Genomic DNA, 6,964 nt, shown 5'->3' on the forward strand with positions numbered 1-6,964 from the left:
ACTCCTTAATCCGTATTTTAAGATAGGTTATTAATTACTATTATATTAATATCCTTACGGAGCGTATACCTTAGCCCCTTAAAGGGTATAATACGATAAGCTATAATACTCCCCCGAAGGAGAGCTATATTCTTAATACCTTTACCCCTAATAGAAAGCTAATACTAGCCGAGGCTAGCGGATTGCCCTAGGTTATAGATCTAATTAAACTATTAAACCTATATTTAATAGCGAGCGCTTCCCTTTTAATAATTTTATATACTATTTAATTCTCTTTTTAAAATACTTTTTATCTTTTAATTATTCTATTTATATGCTATTAATCTCTAATTAATATTTAGCCTTAGAAAGAGTATACCTCCCCTTAAAATAATATTCCTAAACTACTCGACTCGTTAAGGGAGCTTTATATAAATATAGTTTCCTACTAGATAGGGCTCTTACCCTCTATAGCGTCCTATTCTAGGGAACTCGGAAGGAACTATAACTCGAAGTATCCTCTATAAATTATAACTCGGACCCCGAAGGAGCTAGATTTTAAATTTAAGCTATTACTACTTTACTCGCTATTATTAAAGTAATCCTTATTAATTTCTTTTCCTCTATTTATTAATATACTTAAATTTAGTAAATATTCTTACCTAATCCGAGGTTAACTGTTACTATATAAGGCGGGCTTATAGGGGGTTTAGAGGTAAGCGCTTACGGGACTCTAATACGAGCTATAACTACTACGTAAAGAAGGGCTACGTAGGTCCGCTACTACTTTTAAGGGCCTATAAACGTAGATCCCTAATACCGGGCTATTAGGGCTCGAGGGTTAAAACGATACTCGGATAGGTATACCTCCTAGGATACTAGAAGGCGCTATATACGTTTAAAGATTCGATAATTCACTAAATTCTATAATTTATATTATATATCGTATTTCGCTATATTCTTTATCGATATTAGAGCTAAGAGATTTATTATTAAAAGTTTTAATAATTTACTAAGAATACTTAGAAGTATTATTAGTATAAATAGAGAGATTAATAGATTAACGGGCTTATAGAACGAGCCGCTAAAGTAATAATATAGTTTATAAAGGATTATAAATAGATATTTAGTAATAATCCCTTTACTAATTTATTAATAGAGACCTTATTATAACTTTTACTTCCTCTAAATAACTAAATTCGGATAATTTTCTAATCTAGAATAGGGGTCGCCCCCTACTCTAGACTAGTCCGAAAGCTTTACTAAGCTATTTAATCGATAATAGCGATAAGTAGTATATATAAAAGGTAAGGACGTAATTAATATAAGCTAATAATTTACGCTTATTAGGGATTCCTCGTTAAAGAGTAATAATTATAATACTCTATCCCTAGTATAATAGGGTTTTATAAGATTACTCGGACTTTTCGGCTAAAGTAGTACTTACTAGCCCCGTTAATATAATACGTATATAGCCTAGAATATCTAAGGGTATTATAGACCTATTATTACTTTAAACTTTTATCGGCTTAAGCTAATAGTCCCTCTAAGAAATTAGCGTATTACTAGGGTAATATAGACTATTTAATAGGTTAAGGTCTCGTTCGTTATTATAATTAAGTAGATAAATTATTCTATTAATTAAGAATAGCTATATACTATTACCTATAAAATTAAAAAAGAGCTCTTAATCTATTAATCCTTATTATATCTAGACCTAGTAAGTTTCCCTATATTAAGTTAAATTAAGCTATAGGCTCTACCCCTAGTAGTGCCCTTCCGTTAATTTCTTTAAGTTTTAGCTTTATAACTATACTCCCCCTAGAGCCTAAGCACTTTAATTTCTTATAAAGTACTAAATAGGTTAAGAAATAATACTATCCGATCCCTAATCGGTATAGTTTATAGTTAAGACTATAATGGTATCTAATCGTCTTCGATCCTTTAACTTTTATTCTTAATAAATAAAAATATCTTTAGTAAATACTTTTATAGTAGTTAGTCTTTAATCGATCTAAGAATTTTACTTCTAACGATTAAATATTAATGCCCTTAATTATCCCTATTAATTATTATAGCGGTCCTAGAAATTAACGAAATAAGACTATATATCCTATTCTATTATTCTATATTAATATATTCGAGTATAAGCTTACCTAGAATACTCTAATTTTTTTAAAATAAACGTCCTATTTCCCTAATACCCTTAATAAAGGAGATATAGTTCCGTAGAAGGTAAAGCCCTAGCCGAACTAGTATATATAGTAAGGCGGACTAGCCGACTAGAGGCCGAGCTTCTATTATAAGCTTTTTAACTATAATAATTTTAATATACGCTATTAGAGCTAGAATTACTACGGCTATTAGTATTAGATTTACCCTCTAATTATTCCTTATTAAAGGATTTAAATTATATTTATTCTAATTATAGGACTTAAAAGAGCCCTATATCGGTATTTATCGTTATTACCTCCTTAAGTTAGGATTAAGTAATTTATACGCTTATTACCTTCCTTAGATATAATAGCCGTTTCTTAGGCTCCTTCTCCGGGGTCGAGCCCTAACCTTCTATTACCTATTATAACTATACTAGGATAATACTATAATATTGAAAGTTAATAGGGAAGAAATTTAAATGAATTATCGCTAATATAGGGCTATACGATTTAAGAAGTTATTATAAATTACTAAGAGAGCCCTAAAGGGTATTAGTTTTATATTTAATAAATATATCCTTTCCGAAATTAGGATTTTTAATATATATTAGCTCTAGAATTACTATAGTTATCTATATAGTAAAATACTATTAAATAAACGATAACTTATATAATAAGCTATTCGTAGTTTCGCTTTATAATTACTTATACTTAGATATATATAGCTTAATCTTTAAAATAAATATATAATTACTAGTAGAATTAACTAGGTAATTATTATACGCTAAGGATAATTATTAGGGCGCTAAAGTACTATTAAAGAGATATTTAATTATTAATATTACGTTCGCTAAGAACGTACTATTAATAGGTAATTTAAGTATAGCCTACGAGGCCCGCTAACGGTATCTACCTTACCCCTCTAAATTCCCTAAGGCACCGTTTACTATATAGTATCTATTATAGGCGGGGAGTACGAGGCTAGAGCGCCCTAAGAGGAGAGCCCGGTATATAGCGTTAGCTAATCGGCTTCTATTATATATATCGTCTCCCGCTATTCTAGAAATAGGTTTAGCTAATAGCTAGTTATTTATAGAGCCTATCTTACATCGCTATAGAGGCGGACCTCTTAGCGCTAAAAGGTAATTCTAGTTTAGTAGACCGCTTAGATAGCTACCTCTATAGAGGTTAAATACTACTTAATAGCCCCTTGAACTAGTAGGCTCGTAATAGGGGTACTAAGTAGCATTCGATATAATATAGAATAGTATTTAGTGGATTCTTATTATTAAAAGATATACTAAGGCGCCTACCCGGGTTCTACTTTCGCTTTCCCCTTCTTATATACCCTAGGTCCTATTTTTAGTAGGTATACTATTATAGCTAAAAGTTATTAATCTTTTTTAGTAGGGGCCCTACTCTAATTATAGGAAAATTTAGAGAATAGATTTTAGTAACTTTTTTCGTAGCTTATATAGAACTAACTCTACTAAATAGCTATAGGTGCCTACGTATGCCCTAGTAGGCTATAGCCGCCCTGCGCTATTCTAAGGGTCGTTAGCGCCTCTAGATTCCTAATTCCCGGGTAGCTCCTAATTCCTAGGTAGCTCGCTATAACCTCGATTCTACTATTACGGCCGCCCTAACACTACTATAGCGATATACGACCGGCTATAGGGTAATCTAAGTATATTTATTCGATTATAATATATTTCGCTAGGCTTTTTAACGTTTAGGTAGCGTAGTAGGATTTCGGCCTAGAAACTTAATAAGAATATTAGTATACTATAAATAGATTCTTAAAAGCTAAAATAAATAGCGTTTAAGTATATATAGTACTTTTAAAAGTGAAATATATTAAGGATAATACGCTCTTTCTAGTATACTAAGAAGAGTAACGGGAAACGGCCTAGTAGTGGAGGAATCGGCGAATTCGTCTCCTAATTCCCGGGTAGCTCTAGGGTGTCCGACTTGGTCGTTTTTCAGCCAACTCCCGGGTAGCTGCTAGCCTTAAAACTAGTCTAATTCCCGGGTAGCTTTCCACTTTAACGCTAAAAACCCTACTACCTCTATAGATAGTAGGACTTAGGGTTATCTCTAGCTATTCTTAGAGACTACCTACCCGGGAATTGAGAAGAAAAATCTTTTAAGCCCTAGAGGGGCCCCCTAAAAGATCCCGCGCTATAGGCGCGTAGTCTATAGTAGCGGACGCTATAAGCGGCCGTAATAGTAGCGTCTACTTTATAATATATAGCGAAAACGTAGCGATATAGCGGCGAGGTCGCAAGAGTAAGGCGCTAAATACGGACTCTCGCTCTCTCTTCCCCCCCTCCTCTATCTTCCCCTCTACTTATCTTAACCCCTCTATATTATAGTATTAAGTACCGGGTTATCGAGGAAATCGAGGCGAAATAGGGCTTACCCTTAATAGATCGTAATAATAAGGCTATTCTATTACTTATAGGACCTTTTTATATATTAAAATTATCTATAGAGGATTCGACCTTATTTATATTAAAATTATAATTCGTAAAGTATTAATACCTATTTCTAGAGCGTTAGCGTTCTTTACCTATTAAGCCGTTAAGCTAGAGGCCTATTCGTATCTATCTATATATATAGGAGGCGTCGTCGCTTTCTAGTATAGATTCTAATTTAGAGGCGTTTAGCTATTATTTAATAGATAATAGCTTCGTAATATTACTTAGTCGGATAGCTATAAAAACTAATTATCTAAATAAGCAATTCCTCTTATACTAAGCTTAATTACTATTATAATAAGATTATTAATAAAGTAAAACTAACCTATTTTACGATAATCTAAACCTAGCTTATATTCCCTATTAATAAGTAAATAATCTAATACTTACCGAATTCTACTTTAATATAATAGGAAGAGCTAATATTAAAGGATTAAAAAGCAATATCACTATAAACGCTTAGCCGCTATAAGCTAGTTATCCCTATAATAACTTTTCTAGTACCTTTAGCTTTAAACTCCGAGGGACTAAAGGATCGATAAGCTATACTTTTATAGTTTATATTTATATTAAAAATTAAAATTAAAGGGACTTTTACCTTTTTATTCTATTAAAGATTTCTATTCTCTATAAGCCCCCTTTAAGATACCTATATTATAGTTTAATAGATATACTACCTTAGCTAAACTCCCTATTTAATAATATCTCCGACCTAGGTTAGCCCGCGAAGGACTTTAATATTAAAAATTAAATATAAATCTAGCCCCGCTCTATTAAATAAGTAAAAAAATAATAGGAGTAATAGTATTTTATTAGCGCTAGAGCTCCTACTTATTCTATACCTCCTATATCTTTTTATAATATTAAATTAGAGTTAAGCTTAATAGGGTCTTCTTTCCCTATTAATTCTACTAAGCCCGTTCCTTTAATTATAGTTTCGCTAGATAGTAGATAGGGATAGTAGGAATCTCGTTAATCTATTTATATATATTATTAATTATATAATAAAATATTTAGCTATTTTAAGAGAGTTATAATTACTCCTACTATTTACCTATACTTAGTTAAATTACTTTATTTTAATATTTAGAGTACTAAGTAGAAATTATATTACGTTAATATTACTTTCTAGCTATTATAATACTATATTTTAATTAAATAATTAGATTCCCCCTATCTATATTAATTCTAAGTTAATCGTTAAATATATACTAAACGGCCGAAGCTTACTAAGAGCATCGAGCTAAGTAATAAAGAGCCTCTAGCTAATTACCTAGCTAGTAACCTCCCGCTATTAAACCGTCTATTTAAGGCCTAATATACCCGATCCTTAGAGCTAATCCTTTTCCCAAAATTATAGATCTATTTTACTAACTTCCCTTATCTATATTATTCTATTAACTAGAGGCTATTTACCTTAGAGACCTATTATAGTTATAAGTATAACCTCGTATAAGAATTATTCCCTCCTACGGATTTTTAAGGGATATCGAGGATATACTAAATTTAATAAAAGCGCTAAGCTCTTCCGACTATTAAACCCTATCTCCGGATAAACCGATTCTAGGGTAATAGATTATTAAGAAGAAAAGAGAACTCTTCCTAGGGCCCCTACTATCGTCTCCGTATTCGGTTATATTATTATATAAAACCTATATCTAATTATTAGAATATTAATTAATTTCCCTTTCGCTATATAGAGTAAAAGCGCCCCTTTAAAATAGAACTTTTTTATAGCTTAGGATCGATTAATTTATATCTAATTACTATTTATATAGAACCTTTCCCTACTTTAATCCTTTAAGTTCTTATTAAAATATTTATTATTATTATTAAGATCTATATTAGAGGCCGTTCTACTCGGACTTACGTCCTAGACTTTATTACCGACCTCTATATCTACTTACCCCTCGATACGCTAAGCCTATATTAAGGGCGAGGTATAAGTAGGACGCTTAAGCGCTATCTATTTTTAAGGCTAATATATTTAATAAATAAGTTATTATATAATCCTTAATAGATTCCGACTTCTATAGCTATTATCCTATTATTAAGATATATTAATACTTTTTATACTATTTAATAAATATCTACTCTAATACTTTAACCTCGTATTTAGTTTATCCTATATCGCTAATTCTATTTATTAAAAATAGTTTATTAATATTATTTTATTTTAACGTCTATATTTAATAAAATAATAAAGACTTCTTATATATTTAAAGTTTAAGAATAGATAAAAACTAAATAGCGCCCCTAAATCTTTAAGTTCCTTTATTTTATAAAAATAGGATAAATATTGGAGAGCCCTACTTTAGCGGAACTAACTATTAGAAGATCGATAATCTT

At 30.8% G+C, this 6,964-nt stretch overlaps 3 non-coding genes across 3 annotated transcripts in view; all 3 read right to left on the bottom strand.

Moving 5' to 3' along the window:
* The window catches only part of VDAG_20043, a 3,923-nt gene extending 2,944 nt beyond the window's left edge, over positions 1 to 979 (bottom strand). The window contains exon 1 of the ribosomal RNA XR_692090.1: positions 1 to 979. This exon is cut by the window's left edge and continues 2,944 nt beyond it. This is a non-coding gene — a ribosomal RNA (28S ribosomal RNA).
* Positions 980 to 1,109: 130 nt separating this feature from the next.
* Positions 1,110 to 2,907, bottom strand: VDAG_20044. Its single transcript, XR_692091.1, has one exon. It is a non-coding gene; the product is annotated as an 18S ribosomal RNA (ribosomal RNA).
* A 1,744-nt stretch (positions 2,908 to 4,651) lies between these two features.
* VDAG_20045 lies at positions 4,652 to 6,964 on the bottom strand (the record flags this gene model as incomplete). The annotated part of the gene is made up of 1 exon (XR_692092.1): positions 4,652 to 6,964. It is a non-coding gene; the product is annotated as a 28S ribosomal RNA (ribosomal RNA).

The sequence above is a fragment of the Verticillium dahliae genome, genomic scaffold, assembly GCF_000150675.1.
Source record: "Verticillium dahliae VdLs.17 supercont1.43 genomic scaffold, whole genome shotgun sequence".
Lineage (NCBI taxonomy): Eukaryota > Fungi > Ascomycota > Sordariomycetes > Glomerellales > Plectosphaerellaceae > Verticillium > Verticillium dahliae.